Raw genomic sequence first — 23,130 nt, 5'->3', positions numbered from 1 at the left:
GGTTTATTCTCTTTGGTGGGAAATTGCTGACATTAGCATTTTTCAGCAAAATTTTTATGTTCCAATAAAGTTAAGTGAAAGGAAACAAACTCCAAAAGGGCCGTCATGAAAAATTCTTTTTTCATTCCAAAAAGAATGAAACACGAACTAATTTGATTTTTACTACATGTGTTTTTGGCAGAAGATATTTGTGCATAGTTTATTATTTTAAACCACTTGTATTTTGAAAAAAATCTAAGGAGTGAATATAAAGGGAAAAATCATATCCTTGAAAATAACTATAAGAATCCCATACTCTTCCTAAAATCATAGCATTTCCACAAAATATATCATAGGATTGCACTCCTGAATCTCAGCATAATAATCCACCACTTTCTCCATTTTTGAAGCTATCTCTTATGGTAAGAATAATAGCCGTATTTCACAGAAGAATTGGGAGTGAAGTAATGAAAGTGAGATAAATGTCCATTAATTTCTAGGATAAGCCTTACGTCATATACTCAGTAGGTCTGCAGTGAAATAGCATCACTAAGATTGTTAACCTGGTTTTGCTGCTGATTTCTGTATTAGCAGAAATAAATGTTGATGTAGTTGGTTCATTAGGATAGTTATACAACTCACATAAATAGAACTAAAATACGCTCAGTTGTAGAGCTATTGATTATTAAGCCCAGCAATAACCACTGCTCTGAGATACTCATTAAACATTTTTTCAAAATGTGAACCAGGCTCACCTTAAGAGTAGAAAGAACTTAACGTTTTCTTTCATAGTGCTCTCTAAACAAATCAAGCATGCAACATTCTTCTGTATAAATACGTTTTCCTAAGTAAACTGAGGCAAACATAATTTCATAACAAATAATCATATTTCCTTTTCTCTGTCCTTATAAACACCTGCCACCCATCTTAATACAAGTCAATTATTTGCCTATATAAAGACAGACATGAAGATACAACTAAATTTGTGCTTATTAAACAAAGAATCTAGGCAGGTTTCCAGATTTAATTGATAAAAGGACCTTTCATTTGTTTTCTAATCATCACAATTTGTTCATCATAGTGGGTCTCTGGGTGGAAAAGTGGCCCTGGATCTCACATGCAACAAGCAAATTATTATAGACAAATAATTATAGAACCCGCCTGGTGTTCTTGCAGTACCAGCCAGACCTTCCTGCTGGGTCTTCTACATATAATGCTTGATTTTGTTTGAAAAGCACATTCCTCCTTCTTGGGTAAACATGTTTGTATTTTATGAGCCAAAAATATAACAGTTTATGACCTGGCATTGTTTTAATGAAAGATCTTATAAATGATATCTTTGCTAGTAAATAAATGATATTGGAAATTATGCTTATTTTGGAAACATGGTGATATCCAACTTTCATCTGGGCACTACAAATGTACTTGATGGACATGGTCAAGCATCATATTCACAATGAAGCTGAAACTAGTCCCCCGCTTCCCTGGTAAAGACAGAATTCTCTCTCTGTGTTATTCACATCTCCACACTCTGTCTGAGGAGTGCTGTCAAGTAGTAAAGTGGTGCTGCTGCAGGTTTGTTTGGGTGGGGTCACGCCGGAGAAGAATGTACCCACTTCCCAGTAACACCAGTGTACAGAAGCTTGCCAACAAATTTTCCTCACAGAGGCAAGATAGTTGTCCTCCTTTTTGAAAATTTTTCTCTTCTGGAACTCAAAGGATGAACTTCTAGGAGTGAGCCTGGAGAATCCCACTGATTAGACAGGAACAATAATAACAGTAATGATCCCGGAATGTGCTAGACTTCCGCTGTCCAGGAATTTCTTATCTACACACTTATGACTGTGCTGAGTGGTTGTTTCTCAATCTGCCTTTGAAGGATTTCACTCTCTGCTCCACGTCTCCAGCCACTAAGATAATCAGACTGACACTCAGTGCAGTCCCAGGGTCTGGCTGGGTTGCTGGGAATAAATGGATGTGGACAGACACTGTCACAGCGATCCCCCTGCCTATACTGTGTGGGACATTGTCTTGACAGCCTGGGCAATGATGAGGCACGTGGGTGAGGAACAGACACAGAGCACCTCCTCATCCCCACCAGGTACGTGTATGTGGATGCAGATTCCAGCAAAGAGAAGGGCCATCATATTAGCATTGGGATTAATCTCTTAGCTACAGCTTAAATACCAAGAAATGGAAGGCAACTCTGGATTTGGGAAAGAATCCTAACCAAAACGTAATCACTACGCATCGAGCATCAAAAGCCATGAACTGGGTGGTAGAAGGTGTATTTGTAGCAGTTAGGCGTTTATGTGAAATGGGAGAAGACGGAAAGCCTCAATGGCAGAGGATGTCACTGACATGTGTGGATGCAATCATTGCAAGTTTGGATTGGAAAAAATTTCCATAGCTTAATTTCGCCTAGAACTATTCTGGATGCTGCTGAGTTTCATTTCCCTTGAGATCCTCTCTAAAGAAAGAATCCAGTGACAGTCACTCCAGAGAGATTTGTCATTGAAAAGAAGTTGAAGATGAAAGTTATAATTGCTTTTTAGAAGCTACGTTATGAGCCAGAAATTCAATGACTGTCCTGAAATTTTAGGGTAGCACTTCATAAGGATTTCTTTTCTTCTTTCAGATAAAAAGTAAAATACATTAATTTAATATACCTAATAGGTCCATTAATTATACAGTAGTCCTAGAAACTAACAAGAAAATGGACTTGTCATAATAAATTTGCATCCCAGCTGCCAGAATCCACTAATATTGTTCTCATCTGACTCTTCTCAAGGTGTTAACAGGAGGAACTATATGTAAATTACTTAAATAATTGTCACATAGTCTTTCAGGCAGGGTACAGTCCTAATGCAGGCATGATGTCCCAATTAGTACCCATGATCATGCCATTAAGTTATAAAAGCTTTAGGGTACACCCAAGGCCTGTTTAAGCTTTACTGTTAAGTAATGATAAATGAGTATTGATGGGAAATGCTTTCCAAATATCTTTTTATTTAACAGTTGAAAGTACAGTCTGTAGCTGAAAGTTTTGTGTTGGAAAAATACAATCTATCAGGCTGGGCACAGTGGCTCACACCTATAATCCTAGCATTCTGAGAGACTGAGGCGGGTAGATAGCCTAAGCTCAGGAGTTAGAGATCAGCCTGAGCTAGAGTGAAACCCAATCTCTAAAAACAGCTGGGCATTGTGATGGGTGCCTGTAATCCCAGCTACTTAGGAGGCTGAGGCAAGAGGATCACTTGTGCCCAAGAGACTGAGGTTGCTGTGACCTATGATGCCATAGCACTCCACTGAGGGCAACAAAGTGAGACTCTGTCAAAAAAAGAAAAAAAGAAAGAAAAAATATAATGTATAATGTATCTATGAATCATCACTGGGACCTTGTTTTAGGAATTAAAAGTTCCTAGTTGAGAAAATCAAGTGAATAAGAATAAAATAAAGTGGTTAACCAGTCAGCGGGTATTAAATCCAATAATACAGAAAGAGGATGAACCATGAGCTGGGGGTCATTCTTGCCACAGCAATTTTGCTCATTCACCTGGTCATTAATTCATTCCAACAGTCACTGATGGTCATCTACCAAACCAGAGACAGGCTAGACCTTGCAAACAGAAAGGTGAGTCACATTTTGTTTTTTTGTTTCTTTGTTTAACTCTTCTGGCCATTTCCTTATTTCAACAAATTTTAATACTCCATCCCAAGTTGGAACCTGAAATTCCATCTCTTTTTAACCATTACTGCATCTTAACTGAAAACATTTACATTTATACAGCTCTTAACATATTCCACGGGAAGTGCTAAGCATAGGACCTGACACAGACTGAAAGTTCAGCAAACGTTTGCCTTAGTTATTCTTGTTAACACTTTTTTCCTTGTGTGGTTGGCTTGCCATAGGCAACAAAAGTTTCCAGGTTACAGGCCGACTGGTACCAAATGCTGAGATGACATGAGATGCCATCCAAGATCAGAGAAGGGGAGGCACCATGACTGTGGTGAGAGGCAGAAGACACTCACCGTCCCCGTCTAGATAACATGAGAATCAAGGCCTACAGCAGGGAATGTGGCCCGAGGCCACAGAACATGGTAGCTAATAATGGAACAGAGCCCAACCCCAGGTATCACTTCTAATTGGGACATTTCAAAATTAAGTTCTGGGAGACACCACCTAACTCCAGTAAGATTAGCCCATATCACAAAATCCCAAAAGAGATGCTGGCATGGATGTGGAGAAACGGGAACACTCCTACACTGCTGGTGGGAATGCAAACTAATACGTTCCTATTAGAAAGACATCTGGAGAACACTTAGAGAACTAAAAATAGACCTGCCATTTGACCCTGCAATTCCTTTATTATGTATATATCCAGAAGACCAAAAATCACATTACAACAAAAATATTTGTATCAGAATGTTTATTGCAGCCCAATTCATAATTGCCAGGTCATGGAAGAAGCCCAAGTGCCCATCAATCCACTAATGGATCAATAAACTGTGGTATATGTACATCATGGAATGCTACGTAGCCATAAAGAAAGATGGAGACTTTACCTCCTTCATGTTTACATGGATGGAGCTGGAAAATGTTCTTCTTAGCAAAGTATCTTAAGAATGGAAGAAAAAGTATCCAATGTACACAGCCCTATTATGAAACTAATTGATAGTTTTCATATGAAAGCAATAACCTAATTATAGCCTAAAAATATGGGGACGGAGGGGGGATGGGTGGATGGAGGGTGATTGGAAGGATCACTTCTATGGTTTATCTTACAAGGGTACAGGTGAATCTTTCTAAGAGTAGAATATAAACGTCTTGACACAATAACTAAGAGAATGACATAAAGGCTATGTTAACCAGTTTGATGAAAATATTTCAAATTGTATATGAAAACACCACACTGTACCCCATGATTACATTAATGTACACAGCTATCATTTAATAAAAAAAAAGCATCTACACAAAACTGTGAATTAAAAAAATAATTGTTGAGAACCCCCCCAAAAAATTAAGCTCTATTTTCCTCCTGCTATGATAACGACTAAGTTTCAATAACTCTTGCTTATAGTTCCCTAAAAATTACTTTGAATTAAACAAGAATGTTCTTTTCCTTGTCCACCTTCATCATAATGGAGTAATGTCTGTAAATGAAGCTGGCAGTAATACGTAGTTACTGTATATTCCAAATTGGGAACCAAATTAAACCTGGACATATGGAACTGAATCATCATTACAAGAAAACACATGTATGTATACATAAGCAGCTTAATAAGCAAATGTCTCCATTCCTTTGACCTGCACAGGAGTTTTACCTCCTAACCTGCCTATACTATCACCATGTCTGTCTCTAGCAAGTGCATCAAAGCTGGCTTTTGTAACTCGTGGCAGTGCCCCAAATGTGCTTACTGTACTGTCCTCAAGTTGCTGTGTAACTAAAACTTAACCACTGACTTTCTCCTAATTTCCAATTAATTATTTCATCCTCTAGACTGAAATTTGGGGTTTGTATCTTTCCTCTAGCTCAGGAATGGCAAATTGTGAATGTGACATGCATGATTTTATGTGCCCCCCCACCCTGTCTTTGCTCTCAGCGGGTATCACTAAATCAACCACAGCCCACCTTACCTCCCACCTCCACAGAAACTTACTCCTTCTCTTACACTTGCCTAAGTGCTTTGCTAGAGCCCGTATTTCAGACTCAAATCCTGATCTCCATCCAAGATTCCCAAGGGAAAGTTCTCTGCTGGTCTTTGCCTGCCTAGTCCTGGCAAACACTGCTGAGTTTACAATAATTGCCATTGCCAAGTCCCTACTGAGCAACCACAGGGTCCCCTCTGTTACTCGCCACATGTTAACTCAGATCAGTTTGTACTGTTTCACTGCTCCTATTCAACAAAGTTCAGTTTCCTCTAATAATCAGACCAGACTCTAATTATATTTCATCTTCTTAGCAACAGCACACAGAAGTTGTGACTGTATTAAGTCTGCACACATAAAGAACACCACACGGGACTTCTTTTTCTTAGGTCCCCATCTATCTAATGGCTTGCCACTCCTGTGGCACCAGGTCACATCTCACCTCTTCTACTCCAAGTTCAAAGAAGACTTAGCCTTCTTTCTAAAGAGCTGTATTTGTTTTTATATAAATTATGAAACACTCTTGGGAATGGTGATCTAATTATTTCACATGCTTTCACCTAGCGTTGGTACAATCCTTTCAGAGATGACATAGTCAGGAATGCTTATTTCTGTGCTTCCTCTCCCAAGCCCAATCTTGTTTTCAGAATAAAATTAAGTGTTGCAGGAAAACAGATTTTTCAAAATATGGGTAATTTCTGTTAGCATTGGAACTTATGGATCCTCGATTCTGTAAGAACAATCTCTAAATAGGCACAGAAATAGTAAACATTATCTTCACTCCTCAACATAATTCTGTAGGCATTTCCAAGACTAAACATTTAGATGGGAAAATCAGTGTACAACCTTTGCAGTTAGAAAAGTAAGCTGTATGATCAGAATTAGCATCTCCATTTTATAAAAGTACCAAGTTTCACACAAATTAAAATCTTGCCCAAAGTCATCCACAGAATCTGAGCAGGAGGAGCTGGAACCCTTGTCATACCAAGTTTCTAATGCTATATATAACTCTCTTAACCATGATGCCACACAACATACTGGCATATCGCCACATCTTTTATTATGACACATTACAGTTTCTACATGGTCAACTTTTCTAACCATATTCAAACAACTGCTTGCACTTGAGGTTTTCCTCTTGGTATAAGTCTGTAAGTAAAGAAAATGTGCCTTTTACGAATGCAGCATTTTGCAATTGAATTCCATCAGAAAGTTGACATTGAATACTTTGTCATACAGTCAACATCAGGCCTGGTCTCAACCATAAAATACATTGAATTGGTACCTTTTCCCCTCACTTTGTAACTTATAAATTTTTTAACCTTCAAAAATTTAAAAGTACAAAAAAGATGTATGAACTCTCCACCTAGATTTGTCACATTAATATTTTTGCCATATTTTCTTTTTCTCTCTCCCTAAATGAAAAATGTGCATATGTATAGACACACATCTTATTTTTTGCTGATCCATTTGAAAATAAGTTGTAAATACCTTGACTCTTTCCTCTAAATATTATCATGATTTTTCTCTATAGGAATAAGGATATTCTTCTGTGTAACAGCCAAACTATTAATCACATAAAAAATTGAACACTGACATAATATTATCTAATTGATGGTCCTGAATTTTTTCAACAAGATGTTTTATAACTTTTTTTTGAGACAGAGTCTCACTTTGTCATCCTCAGTAGAGTGTCGTGGTGTCACAGCTCACAGCAGCCTCAAACTCGCAGGCTTAAGTGATTCTCTTGCCTCAGCCTCCCAAATAGCTGGGACTATAGGCATGTACCAAAACACCCAGCTATTTTTAGAGACAGGGTCTTGCTCTTGCTGAGGCTGGTCTCGAACCCAAGAGCTCAGGCAATCCACCTCAGCCTCCCAGAGTGCTAGGATTACAGGTGTAAGCCATGGCACCTGGTTTCTTTATAACTTTTTAAAATCTAAAATCATATACTTTTTTCCCCATGGCTCTTTAGTTTCCTTTAATCTAGAAGAGTCCTTTACCTTTATATGGTTTTTCATGAAACTGACACCTTTTCAAAACTTTAGGCTAGCTATTTTGAGAAATACCTCATGGTCTCTATTTCTTCATGATTAGTTTGGCAAGAACACTACAAGGACATGTATCCTTCCCACTGAATCACATCAAAAGACATGCAGCATCCTTTCATATCAGAATTCTACAAAACCTTTAAAGAGAAACTAGTACCTATGTTACTCAATCTTTTCCAAAAATATAGAAAAAGAAGGAATCCTACCCAACACATTCTATCACACAAACATCACCTTGATCCCCAAACCAGAAAAGATCCAACAAGAAAAGAAAATTATAGACCAATATCACTAATGAAAATTGATACAAAAATATTCATTAAGATCCTAACCAACAGAATCCAGCAACACATCAAACAAATTCTATACCCTGACCAAGTGGGTTTTATCCCAGGGTCTCAAGGCTGGTTCAATGTATGTAAATCTATAAATATAATTCATCATATAAACAAATTAAAAAACAAAGCTCATATGATTCTCTCAATTGATGCAGAAAAATCTTTTAATAATATCTAGTATCCATTCATGATCAGAACACTTAAGAAAATTGGTACAGAAGGGACACTTCTTAAACTGACAGAGGCCATCTACACTAAACCCACAGCCAATATTGTATTGAATAGAGTTAAATTGAAATCATTTCCACTTAGATCAGGAACCAGGCAAGGATGTCTACCGTCTCCACTGCTTTTTAACATTTTAATGGATGTCTTAGCCATTGCAATTAGGGAAGAAAAGGCTATCAAGGGTTACCATATGAGGTCAGAAGAGATATGACCTCATATGGGGTCAGAAGAGATCAAACTTTCACTCTTTGCAGATGATATGATTATATATCTGGAATACACCAGGGATCCTACTACAAAACTCTTAGAAGTGATCAAGGAATACAGCAAGGTCTCAGGTTATGAAATCAATACTCATAAATCTGTAGCCTTTATATATATGAACAATAGTCAAGCTGAAAAAACAGTCAAGGACTCTCTTCCATTCACAGTAGTGCCAAACAAGATGAACTATTTGGAAGTTTATCTAACAAAGGATGTGAAGAGAACTATGAAAATCTAAGAAAAGAAATAGCTGAAGATGTTAACAGATGGAAAAACATACCATGCTCATGGCTGGGAAAAATCAACATTGTTAAAATGTCCATACTACCCAAAGCAATATACAATTTTAATGCAATCCCTATTAAAGTGCCACTGCCATACTTTAAAGATCTCAAAAAAATAATACTTCATATTATATGGAATCAGAAAAAACCATGAATAGCCAAGACATTACTCAGAAATTACAAAGCAGAAGAATTACTCTATCAGACCTCAGACTATACTATAAAGCGATAGTGATCAAAACAGCATGGTATTGGCACAAAAACAGAAACTTAGATGTATGGAACAAAATAGAGAACCAAGAGATGAACCCAGATACTTACCACTATCTAATCTTTGACAAGCCATTTAAAAACATTCAGTGGGGAAAAGATTCCAAATGCTGCTGGGTGAACTGGCTGGCAACCTGTAGAAGACTGAAACTAGACCCACACCTCTAACTGGACCCATACCATTAACTAAGATAGACTCTCACTGGATTAAAGATTTAAACTTCAGACATGAAACTATGAAAATACTAAAAGAAAGTACAGGGAAAACTCTTGAAGAAATTGGCCTGGGCAAATATTTTACGAGGAGGATGCCCCGGGCAATTAAAGTAACATCAAAAATACACTACTGGGACCTGATCAAACTAAAAAGCTTCTGCACAGCCAAGAACACAGTAAGTAAAGCAAGCAGACAGCTCTCAGAATGGGAGAAGATTTTTGCAGGCTATGTCTTCAACAAAGGTTTAATAACCAGAATCCACAGAGAACTCAAACGATTGGCAAGAAAAGAACAAGTGATCTCATCTCAGAGTGGGCCAGGGACTTGAAGAGAAATTTCTCTGAAAAAGATAGGCGCACCGCCTATAGACACAGGAAAAAATGTTAATTATCCTTAATCATCAGAGAAATGCAAATCAAAACTACTTTGAGATATCATCTAACTCCAGTAAGATTAGCCTACATCACAAAATCCCAAACCAGAGATGTTGGCATGGATGTGGAAAAAAGGGAACACTTCTACATTGCTGGTGGTAATCCAAACTAATACGTTCCTTTTGGAAAGATGTTTGGAGAACACTTAGAGATCTAAAAATAGACCTGCCATTCAATCTTACAATTCCTCTACTAGGTATATATCCAGAAGACCAGAAATCACATTACAACAAAGATATTTGTACCAGAATGTTTATTACAGCCCAATTCATAATTGCCAGGTCATGGAAAAAGCCCAAGTGCCCACTGACCCACGAATGGATCAATAAATTGTGGTTTATATACACCATGGAATATTATGCAGCCTTAAAGAAAGATGGAGACTTAACCTCTTACTTGTTTACATGGATGGAGCTGGAACATATTCTTCTTAGCAAAGTATCTCAAGAATGGAAGAAAAAGTATCCAATGTACTCAGTCTTATATGAAACCAATCTATAGCTTTCTTATGAAAGCTATAACCCAGTTATAGCCCAAGATAAAGGGGAAAGGGGAGAGGGAGGGGAGGGGAGGGGGAGGATAGGTGGAGGGAGGATAACTGGTAGGATCACACCTATAGTGCATCTTACAAGGGCACAGATGAAATTTACTAGGTGTAGAATATAAATGTCTTAACACAATAACTTAAAAAAATGTCGTTTAGGCTATGTTAACCAGTTTGATGAAAATGTTTCAAATTGTATAAAAACCCAGCACATTGTACCCCATGATTACATTAATGTACACAGCAATGATTTAATAAAAAAAAAAAAAAAGACATACAATTTCCCATTGCCACATTATTGATCCAGATGTGACCACTGGGATTGATCCCAGTTTTATCATTGATTAAGATGGCATCCAAATGGCTATCTCTTCAACCAATGGTTTATGTCATAATCTACTGGGAAATACATGATGTTATTGTTCAAAACCTAAAAGGGTGCCTATTTTCAGCGGCTTCACTTTTAGAAGTAAAGAACTTTTCTAATGACCTAATAAACTGACCAGTAGTAGGAGACAAAGTGATGAGGAAGAAACACTGTAGACTAACAGCCAGAAGTGCTGAAGTTTCTGTCCATGCTCTACCAATAACTCACTGCAGAGTCCAGATGGTACAACATTTCATTTCTTGCGGCATTTCTGCCTTGTGATTTGTGGTGGCTGCCTAGAGCACTGTGTTAAAAAGGATTCTACATCTGCACAACAATCTGACCCCCAAATCATCTTAACTGATCACGTAGTATGACTTTTAGAGAAAGAAATGATAGACTAAATGTGGTACATTAAGTCCGGCTACAAATTACTTTCTACTCTTTCCATCAAAAGTTAGAGTCGGTTTCCCCAACCTTGCATTTGGGCTGTCCTTTGATTCATTCTAAAGAACACAATGAAAGGGAAGTGATGCTGTGCGAATTACGTCCTCATCTTCTGTGCTGAGATGTCACGTAAGGAAGAGGCTGACTTCAACTACCAGACCTATGAGTGAGGTCTCTCAAACCACTCAGTCTAACTGACCCTCTGGCTGAATGCAACTACAAAAAGGGGCCCAGGCAAAGCCAGCAAAGGCGCCACTCAACCATCCAGCATCACTGCAGGTAATAAATTTGTGATGTGTCGAAAGGTACTACATTTGGAAGTAATCTGTTACACAGCAGTAGATAATAAGGCATCTTTATTTATGTATGGTTTTACCCTCATCTATATCTCATTTAACTCTGCCAAATGTTAGTTTACTCACCTATAAAACAAAAGGGTTACGTTTGGATTAAAGAGACCTTCTGTGGAGAAGATTCAAGGTGAGAAGCAAACACTCTCACATCTGCTCTAGGAAATTCACTCCAGTGTTCGTGAGCGTGACAATTAAAGAGCTATAGTAGAGATGGAGAATATGCTGTCTGAAAAGAACCTTAGAAAACACCAGTCCAACATTTCATTATGAAGTTGAGAAATTATCACCCTCAGGGGTGATATAATTGCTCTAACACCATGAGCAAGCTAGCAGTTAATCCCGCTCCGGAATGTCTTCTGAACACACACCAGCATACAGATGGATCCGATCCATTTCTCATCCCCCTTAGAAGTAAAGAACCTTTCTAATATAACCTAAGAAATGTTAATAAATGGATGACACCTTGCCCTAATGCCTCAGATCCCCCAATTAAAATGGTGTGTGCTAGGAAACAGACACACACCAGGGATTTAGGCGAAAAGAATGTGTGTGGACACAGCACAAGATGAGAACAGGTCCAAGAGGAGACTGGCCAGGATGCAGTAAAAAAAAAAAGAAAAAAAATAGCATTTCTGGCTAGTTTTTTTTCTTACATACTTGTTTCTTTATTTCAAAAGCCAATTGCCCTGGGAATTCCTTTGGTCATAATGATTATAAATCCAAGTGATAAAAAATATAGAATCCTGTGCATATGCTCTCTGGAATTCACACAGAAGAAACGGCTTTGTTCAATGTTCACTAATTTTCATATTAAAGAAATTTCCATGCTGAGTCTTTTTGCCTTGCTATTCTTCAAAATATTTAATTAATGGAGCAAAATATTCAATTAATATTAATAAAGCCCATATAACAAGATGGGCTTTATTTGTTTTATATAACGGTTTTTTGATTTTTTTTTTTTTTGGTTTTTTTGAGACAGAGTCTCACTTTGTGACTCTTGGTAGAGTGCCATGGTATCACAGCTCATAGCAAACTCAAATCTTGGGCTCAAGTGATCCTGTTGCCTCAGCCTCCCAAGTAGCTAGGACTACATGCACCTGTCACAATGCCTGGCTAGTTTTAGAGATGGGGTTTTACTCTTGCTAAGGCAGGTCTCAAACTCCTGCGCTCCAGCAATCCGCCTACCTTGGCCTCTCAGAGTGCTAGGATTATAGGCATAAGCCACTGCACCCAGCCAATGACAGTATGCTTTAACGAAACCTACACTGTTATATCTGTTATTGATGCCAATTTAATTAATTTTCCCATTTACCGAGTACTATTAGTCTAATAAATATTACCTTCTATTCTGTTATTATCAGAAGAAGTTTTATAGGGAATAGGAATTATACCACCTCTATCAGAAAGATAATGTGACAAAAGATTTCAATGATTCCAAAATTCTTCTGCAAAATAATCACTGTAGTAGTGACGAATATGTCCAGCAAAAGAATAAGATTTAAAAACATAATTAAGGAAGCCAATTAAGAAATCCACTAAAAATTTCTCTTCCTACACAAAAAGTTACTGAGATCTTTCTATTCTAAAGGAGCCTCTTCTAATGAAATGTAATTTTACAAATTTAATTGGATTAGCACTCCGTATACAAATGTGAGGTAACAGAAAAGTAAAGAATGAGTCCTTTTCGAATGGCAACCACCGTCAGGGGTAGAAATCTAGTTTAGAAATTGCTGTGGCTGCATCACATACACCTTCAGCCCTTCTCAGTTACGGGTCCCACTGGATGGCTGAAGTTCACTTTGTTTGCTTTTTCCTCTCGGAATCTCTGAACTTTCCCCCAAACATATCAAATCCCAGAACTCCAGTCTTCATTATAGTGTATTTTGTTTTCTTATGGTCTCTTGAGGTTAATAATATTCAAACACAAAAATAAAGTTTAATTGTTGTAAAGAGGCACAGAAGCCTAAATAGAAAGCCTGTATAACCACAAAGCTCAGTCACTTGAGGTAACAGGAAATAATCCCGTCTCTTAGCTCACAAGAGAAATCTGAGCTGTTTCCCAGGAAAGAAACACCCCCCCTTCCCCCTTCTCCCCACTCAGAAAATATGCCAACTTCACAGCATCAATATGGTTCCATCAAAAGAAAAAATATCTTTATTCCATAATGTAGCAAAATGTCTAATAAGAAAGGTGTAGTAAGACAAAGGTCCATCTAATGAAAGGGAAATTTTTTAAATGTCCATTTTTTAACCTCAAAGCTCATGTTAAGTTAACTAAATTTTTTTTTTTTTTTTTGCAGTTTCTGGCCAGGGCTGGGTTTGAACTGGCCACCTCCGACATATGGGGCTGGCGCCCTACCCCGTTGAGCCACTGGTGCCACATGAGTTAACTAAATTTGTAGCTCAATGAAGGCAAATTCTGGAGAAACAGAACGAGACTGATTAAACTCCCAAAGAAGACTCTAACTGCCTTTGAAATTATTATCTGAGTCATGAGTGTGCCAAGCTAGACCAGAAAACCAAACTAGTATCAGTGAAGAGTGGTCTGCAGAGACGATCACAAAAAATAATCAGGCAGAAACAGAGTTCGGTGGTGGATTGCAAGACAGTAGTGTCACCTGGTGTGCACAGAACAGAGTGGACTGTGCCAAACGGCCTTCCCAGAGGGAGGCGTTGCTACGTGACTCTGCTAATTATAACCAGGTGTTATAACGTACAGGGAAGTAAATAACTATCTGAGATATTTGGGCAAGACTTGATGGATAAGAAAGAAAAGGACGGCAGAAGAAAAGCAGCGGTGCTTTGAAAAGGGTCATAAAGGAGCTCATGAACTTTTACTGAGACGGCAGAGCCAGACAAAGCAGGGCACACTTGAAACTGAATCACCCTGTGGTGAAAACCAGGTCTTATTTCCAGATCGATAATCAGCTAAGTCACAGCCCAAAATCTGTGCTCAGGAGATTATTATTGAGGGGGTCTAGGGCGCCAATCCATTTGTAACGGTTTCAGTGGCAGGTAGCAATGAGATTTGTCATCCCCCAGATCATCTTTGTGTATCTGGTCTGTGTTAAGGAGCTGAAGCACTTGAAGGAGCCTCTTTCTGAGACTCATATTCATCAACATTCAAACGTCAATAACGGCAGGCTTTTAATAGTTAGCAAATCGGATTTATAAATCTGTCTTTTTATTCATTAAAATTGCAAGTAGTATATGAACACATATTTTTTAAAAAGAACATTATCTCAAAGCAATGATTTTTCTTCTAAGATATGCATATTTGTAAGAGCCACAGAAAGTAAGAATTCTCTATTTATATAATATTATATTATATCATATTGTAAAGTGAGTACCATAATCAAGCTTAGATTTTCTCATAGAATAAGTTTTTGGTGAACAACTGACCTTCAAAAAAGACCCAGCGAAGCAAACTGGTAGAGATGGGCTCATCTCACACGTATTTTTAAGGCTGCTAGTTGACTAGTAACAATAAAACCTCCTAGAATTGGGGGGCTTTCTAGGCGAAAATCCAGGCACACAGGGCTACAGTGGGCACAGTGTCCTGCTACGTCCTGAGCCCTGCATTCACTGCCATTTCCTCAGATGGTTCCCAGACCTTCTACACGTATATTTCATGCGTCAAATACAGTTACCTTTACATTTCATTGAATACTGGAGATGAAAGGGACCCCCGAGAGCATCTCATCCAGGGGTCTGCTTTTACAGATTAGAAAATCATTCATTAAGAATAAGAAGGTGAAAGGCCACGCGGCACATCTGGGACTGGAGTGCTCAGCTCACTGAGCTCCGTCTGAGCGCTCTCTCTTCTGCATTGCCCCAGCGCTTATGAAGTTGGCTCAGCACTTGGGAGAATTAATTAGAAGCAGTAGCTGATGTATTATCTCATAATGGAAAAAAGCAGTAATGGTTCAAGGGCCAGGAGACCCAGGCTCCATACATACTTGTAGTCCTCATTAACATGCTCTTCTAGCAAGTTGTTTAAAAATCCCCTAGAAGCAGGGCGGCACCTGTGGCTCAAAGGAGTAGGGTGCGGGTCCCATATGCCAGAGGTGGCCGGTTCAAACCCAGCCCCAGCCAAAAAAAAAAAAAAAAAAAAATCCCCTAGAAGCTATAAGAAATGACAGCAAAAATCATGGGTTTTAAGCTTCAAAACACCTGGCCTTGAGTCCACATTCCGTTTTACTTGTCCTGTGACGTTGGATGGGTGACTTAACCGATTTGGAATTCACATTCTTATCCAGTGAAGGGAGCCAACACCCCCATTCTCTAAGGTTTTATGAGGATTAAATGATATAAACATATAAAATGCCAGATACTTGGTAGACACTCAGGTGCTAGCTTCCTTTCCCCGACCGTACTCTGAATTTATTCATGTGTGAAATAAGGATAAAACCTACCATTTCTGGGTGAGGGGCATTTATATACCTCCAAGGGGAGTTATACAAATAACAAGTTAATGCAATCATTTACGATATATACACAGTAAACTAGCCAATATTAGTTAAGAGTTTTGAATGGAATGCCTTTCATTGAAAACAAAACAAGCCCATTCACTGAAGAAGAGGCAAGCACTACTCCAAAGCTGACTTCTCTGAATCCCTTTCCCACTTGGGTAGAAATTCACAGGGAAGTGCTCTATCTTCTCTGCCTGGTTTCTACTCTCCCTGTTAGAGAGGTTGAGAGCAGATTGTTTGAAACAGTATCACCTTTTCTTTTCTTTTTTTAGTGCAACCTAGCATAACAAGACGTAGTAAGAAAAAAATTGTGGTAATTCTCTTCTGGAAAAAGAAAAGATAGTAACTATGTAACATTTCTGGTTTAATGCAACCTGTTTTGCTGCACTTTGGATAAAATCTAAATCCAGAACATGCCTGCAGTGACCACAGAGACCAGGACTCCACCCTCCTCTCGTCCACCTCATGCCCTGCTCCCCCCAGCTCACTGAACTCACTGTGGCCCACTCTTACTGGATTTGAATATTATTGCGTTCCTGTTGTTGCTATTCTAGGTACCAGGAATATAGCAGTGAAACTTCAGAACTCACACACACAGGGATACACAAGACAAATACCGCTGCCCTCATAATGCCTAAATTCTGCTGGAGGAAGACAGTAAAAAAAAAAGAAATAATTTCAATTTACATTATGTTAGACACTAAAAATGCTATAACGATAAAAAAGCAAGGAGGAGGACACACTATGTATAGGAATAGTCTTTCATTTTTATTCTACCATGGACTGACCTCTTCCTGTCCCAGGGGGCCTGGCAGGTGTGTCCTCCCTCCCCCACCCTGTCACTTAATTCCACTCAACTTCCATATTTCTACTCTAGAAGGTGCCACATCCCTCAGATGTGTGTCCAACCCATATTATTCTTTCTTTCGCTAGAGATGTCATTTTACCCTGAAAGACACTGTTACGTTTAGCAATCATTTCTATGACCATTTCTTTAGTCCTTGTTATCCTCAATGGATTTTATGTTATATGAGGATACAGACTATCTATTTTTATTTTTATTTTTCTGATCAGTACCTAACCCCAAGTTTCGCTAGCACTCAGTAAAATGTGTTGAATGGTAGAAAACAAGAAAGAAGAAAGAAAAGGAAAAGGAAGGGAGGGAGGGAGGAAGGGAGGGAAGAGGGCAGAAGGGAGGAAGGAAGGAACTCACAGTTCAGGTTGGAAGAGGTGAACTTGCAAACCGTCTCACTAAGAGAGTGTCACAGCCTGCAGCCCCTGATGGCTAATGGCTTTCTTCCACACTGCATTTAGACATGCAGGTCAAGCCTTCCCAGATAGTCCTGAACCGTTTAATTAGAAGACGCTTTCATGTGAGATGGTTTTATGTGATTCTTTTAACTTACAAACTTTAGATGCATAAAACTATGACTGTATCTTGCATATTTTTGGTCAGGATTCTATTCTCCTGAAATTGCCTAAGTTCTAGCCAAATACTGATCTCCTTCTGAGCTAAAAGGAGCTTGTGTACCACACATTCAGTCCTCCCCAGTAAAGAGCGTTCCATACATCCCGGGGCAAAGGCATTTAGGTAGCACTGAGTGGGGAGGCTGGGTAAGTGTGAGCAGGGGTGAGAGGCAGGAGCCACCATGCATTCAACGTCCATCACACATGGCCACGAAGTCTGTGGTCGCACTGAGTCTCTGGACCACTGATTTTCAAATGGTGTGCCGTGAAAGTTTTTAGAGATCATTAATTATATTATTTTAAAAAGAAATTCACAGCACAGTTAAGTATATTCTTTTTGTTTACTCTTTTTTTTGATCAACACAATTTAAGGGTGCCATGGAAGTTTAACTACAGGCTCAAGCGTGATGTGAGATAAAAAAAAAAAAAGGTTGAAAAACATTCTCCAGGCTTGGCACCTGTGGCTCAAGTGGCCAAGGCGCCAGCCACATACACCTAAGGTGCTGGGTTCAAATTCAGCCCGGGCCCACCAAACAACAATCATGGTTGCAACCAAAAAATAGCCAGGCATTGTGGCAGTTGCCTGTGGTCCCAACTACTTGGGAGGCTGAGGCAGGAGACTCGCTTGAGCCCAGGAGTTGGAGGTTGCTGTGAGCTGTGATGCCATAGCACTCTACCCAGGGGGGACAGCTTGAGGCTCTGTCTCAAAAAAAAAAAAAAAAAGTTCTCTAGACTTACCCCCGGTGGCGGAGCCATGACTCACAATCACAGGTCCTCTCTGTTCTTGTCACCTGAAATTTTCCATTCACTTTAGCATCTATTGCAGAGGTAGGAAGTGTGAAGAATGATTTTGAACCTTCATTTGAATCCTGGTGTTCTAACCTCTCAGAGGAAAGGCACTTACTGATTTAGTTCACTCAACATGGATTCATTCAGCCCCCACCATGCGCTAAGCACTGTGTTGGGCACAGGGGATACAGCAGGAAACACTTCAAATACGGGCTGTGCACTCACGCAGGTCCCAACAGAAGGAAAGAAGGACAGCATTAAAACAACCAAAGACGGGGGGCAGAGCCACAGTCTGCACCAGGAGTGACAAAGGGAAGCAGCACGTGCTCCTCTAAGGCCCCTTCCCAGTCTCTGGCACTTTCAGGTTCTCCATTCAAAGTGCACATGCTCCACCAGACATGCTCCTCCTGGGCGCTGAAGGTCAGGCACGTGAGGTGAACAAGACCCGCGTTGGACAGGAAGGAAATCTCACAGGTGCACATGTGTGTACCTGTGTGGGTCAGGGGTGGGGAGAGGCACTGGGTCAAGGTAACCAGCGAAGGAAAGTTTCTTCTGTTCTTTCTGGCCTGAGATGATTATTTGCAACAGCAACAAAAAGATCAGCAACACAGAATACCACTACGGGCCAGTGGGGACTGAATAGAGAAAATCTTGCCCTCTCCAGACAACTATTTAGTCCATAGTTAAGTGCACAGGCTTGGCCCTAAGACACACTCAGTTTAGAATCCCAACCCTATCCCCTGTCCTCATGTGGTTAACCACTCTGACAATTCCCATGTCTTCAGAAGATAGTAACTCTCTGCCCCTTAAGGCTGATCAGAGAATTAAATGAGATCATTCATGCCCCATCTCCAGCTTAGGGCCTTGTTTAAATTATAGTGAGAGGTCAGTACGTAATGGCTGCCATTAATGATCATGTTGCACACCCCACACACCAGTGTGCAGGCTGAGCTCCTGACCTAAGGTCCTGCTAGAAACAAGCCCTGGGCTCACCAGGTTGCTGCATTAGCTCAGGGTAAGGGGCACAGTCTCACAGGCTAAATCTCACTCTACAAACTTCAGGGACCACCAACACCACACTTAGGCTCAGTGCTCCTCCCTGTGACAGCCGATGACAATGGTAAAGAAAACGAAGATGTGGTATAGTCAATTTCTGAAAAACCAACTGCAGCTTGCAGAACATGCCTCAAAGCACACCACTTCTCAAGGCGCCATTTCTCCCCTGAGTGGCCTGACCGCCCTGAGGAGCAACCCAGCCCAGCCCAGCCCAGCCCAGCTCAGCCCCAGTGTGACTCCTTACTCTGGAAACCCTACAAGCAAAATCTAACCCTCGCCTGCAGACGAGGTTTTTAAAAGTAAAGGAACATGCGTGTTTTTGCTCCAGTAGAGGCCACCGTTCTTATGGGCGTTGCTATCCACATGCTCTGGTTACTTTATTTCGGTATCACTCTGGGCCCCAGTGTCTTTCAGGACTGATTCAAGGTGTATGGAAAAGATGCCACCTCCAAGTAGTTTGAAATACTAAACTGGGAGTTGGCACAGAGCAAGCCCGAGGAAAGCCAGAACAAATCCACTACTGACAGAGTCAACACTGCAGCCAGCCTATTAGAACACCGGGTCTCACAGAATCCTGTCCAGCTACTTCAGCGACAGCTTTCAGCGTTAGGAATGCTGTCAGTGTGTGCTAAGAATATACATTTCATACCCTGTACAGGGTCACAAAATACTATATAATTATACTTGGCAAAGAATATGCTTCTAGGCTGAGGAGGACTTTTCACTAAACAAATGGTTTCTCAGTAGGAAAAAAAGAGGAAGAATCTATCTCTCTAGCTAACAGCAGAAATAAACCAGAAGCCTCTCGGCTGTGGTGACCTTGAAGGCCTTACACACCTTTGTCCCTGAACCCACATCACCGTGCCTGGCACATGGTGGGTGTGGGTGACACACAGCATGAAGAAAATACTACAGTGAAATTTAATTCCATGATCCAAACAGATTACTGATATAAAGTGTAAGGAAATTAAACTAGGTCCTCTATGGTCAATATTTACAAGCATAAATATAAAAAGTAATATAGAAATAACTTCTAAATTTAATTGTAAATAATTTTTAAATATAATGGTAGAAATAATAAAATTTTTGAAAAGGTAACTCATTTCTCAAAAGCAAACAACCCAATTAAAAAAGTGGTCAAAGGACTTGCATAGCTATTTCTCCAATATTGCATACTGCTGTTTTAGACACAATATAGATTTAATTGCATTATACTATCACTTGTTTGGAGATATTTCTCCAAATAAAATATTCAAATGGTAAGTCCATATTTGAAAAGGTTTTTACCATTCTTAATCATTAGGGAATTCTTAATAAAAACCACATTAGATTGGGTATTTAAAAAGTAGAATGGAAAATAACAATGATAGATAGGAAATTAGAAATTGGAGCCTTTGTACATTTCTGGCAGGATATAAAATGATGGACTGAAGTCTCCGCTGGGAAGGTGTCCACTGTGTTGCATGTGAATTATACCTCAAGAAGGCTAATCTTAAAAGGTAAATAATCTCAAGTCCTTAAAAGAATTCTATAACTTGATGCTATAATTCTTCTAGGAATCTACCCCGAGGAAATTATCAAGCCTGCCACTAAGATATATAAATGTATCTGCTCATTATATAATTTACAACAGACAAAGGTTGCAAACCATTAGAGACTGGTTAGTACAATTATGACAGGAACACATGATGGTATAATGCAATTAAATCCATATTCTATCTAAAACAATAGTATGTAAAAAATGTTATGACATATTGTTAAGTGGAAAACTACAGGATAAAATGCTGTATGCAGCAGAGGTTCTGAATGTTTAAAAAGGTTATGCACCCTTGATCTCTGTGGCCGAGCTGCAGACGCAGAGATGCAGATCTCTGGAAAGACCCTGGTGGGCAAGACTATCACCCTTGAGGTCAAAGCAGTGACACCATCGAGCATGTTAAAGCCAAAATCCAAGATAAGGAGCACATTCCCCCTGCCCAGCAGCTCCTAATATTTGCAGGCGAACAGCTGGGGGATGGCCACGCTCTTTCAGATTACAACACCCAGAAAGAGTCTATCCTGCATCTGGTGCTTCAGCAGAGAGGTGGCATCATTGTGTCTTCCCGCCCTCAACTTTCCCAGAAATACAACTGTGACAAGATGATCTGCTGTCAATGTGATGCTCCTCTGCACCCCTGCTGTGTAATGCCACAAGAAGAAGTACCCCCACCCCAACAACCTGCACCCCGAAACGAGGGCCAAGTAAGGCTCTTCCTCCTTTCTCCACAGGGCAGCCTTCTGTCCCTGGGGCTTCAGTGAAGTTACCCTTTCATTTACTGGAGCAATAAAAAATAAACCAACAAACAAACAATAAAAATAAATATTTAAAGGTTAGGCATGAAAATAAAAAGACTAGAGAAAAATACTAGTAATAGTTAAACTGAGGAAGTTCATCTAAGTGCTGGACATTATAAATTCACATCATCATCAGCAGCATCACAAAAACCTCCTGATATAAGCAATATTATTTCCATTTTTAAAAGGAGAAAATTTAGGCACAGAAAGATGAGGGTACTTTTCCAGTGCCCTTATTACTAAATCACAGAACCAGGTCTTAATCCCCGTCACCCAAATGCAGAGCTTACAGTTGTATTATTAAAATGTTAATGGCGGATTCCTGCTGATGGATGATGGATATTTTTAGTTCTTCATATTTTCCTACGTTTTCTAAAATTTCTCCAAAGACATACATTTTCTTACCACAAGTAAATAAAAGTAACAACTTCAGATGACCTTTTATCATGGTGTGCTTGGAAATGAGGAAAAGCTGTTTTGTTACCAGTAGGTCAAGTTCACCTGTATCTTAATTTCTACTCCACTATATAAAGTGGGTATAAAGGCTGAGCTTCCTCCCCCAAACTATGGAGGACAAGTTGCCTTAGGCATATTTTTCCAGGGATAGTTTAACGCATGACCTTCTTTCAGCTGAGAAAATTAGTAAACATTATTCTTTTCCAATAAAACACCTTAATTACACCATGGAAAAACAAGACCAGGGTCACAGCTGAACTTCCAGTGATGACTGAAGGACCCAGGAAGGGTTAGAGTAGAAAAGGTCCTAATTCAAGTACTTGCCTTTCTACCCATGACCATGTTTTGAATGACTTGAGCCTTTTGTCTTCTCTCTATAAAATGGGGGAAATAATTCTAGCCCTATTACTTTCACCAATTTGAGGATAAAGGTTGGTGAAAATGTAACAGAAAGCACTACACAAACACTCCATGTTTCATTAACCTTTAAATGTTTCTCATATTCAAATAGAAAGCACAAAATCAATAAACTAAGAGTTTTTATAACATCAAAATTATTTTAGCCTTTAGTGTTAATAGAGAATTATATGGGGGTTTAGAACATAGGTTTTTAGGCTGCATTATAACTTAATGCTAATTAAAATTTGTTAAAGCTTTGTGACCCACTTGAGAACATCAGTATTGCCAGAGCACCAAGTATTGTAATGATACAGCATGCAGTTTTGACAACTTTTAGTTAAAACTAGAAGGTTTGCTAGCTTGCTTGTGCTTGATTCCAATGTGTGAAAATATATAGTAAAGGTATTAGAAATCTGATGTATTAAGTAGGGCTTAGAAATTGCCAGAGGCTGATGATGACACCAAGGTAGCAACTCAATACCTTCTTTTGACTAACATTGTTTTTTCTCACTTATAAAATAATAAAGGCAAGAACCAGATAACCACCAACATTTATTTCAGATAGGTTCCTTGGATAAGTACGTATCGAGTATATACTAAGTATTAAGTATGTATTGAGTATATACTAAGTATTAAGTATGTATTGAGTATATGCTAAGTATTAAGTATGTATCGAGTATATACTAAGTATTAAGTATGTATCGAGTATATACTAAGTATTAAGTATGTAT

The 23,130-nt window shown here is 39.2% G+C and overlaps 1 protein-coding gene and 1 pseudogene across 1 annotated transcript in view; one reads left to right on the top strand and one right to left on the bottom strand.

The window, feature by feature from the left end:
• Window positions 1-23,130, bottom strand: part of GPC6 (glypican 6) — a 1,125,082-nt gene that overhangs the window by 943,507 nt on the left and 158,445 nt on the right. The window lies entirely within an intron of this gene.
• LOC111725240 lies at window positions 21,066-21,455 on the top strand (annotated as a pseudogene).

Source organism: Otolemur garnettii, unplaced genomic scaffold (genome assembly GCF_000181295.1).
Source record: "Otolemur garnettii isolate 467f Iridium unplaced genomic scaffold, OtoGar3 scaffold00034, whole genome shotgun sequence".
NCBI lineage: Eukaryota > Metazoa > Chordata > Mammalia > Primates > Galagidae > Otolemur > Otolemur garnettii.
Note: the sequence above shows the minus strand (reverse complement) of the source record. Positions and strands in the feature narration are given on the sequence as shown.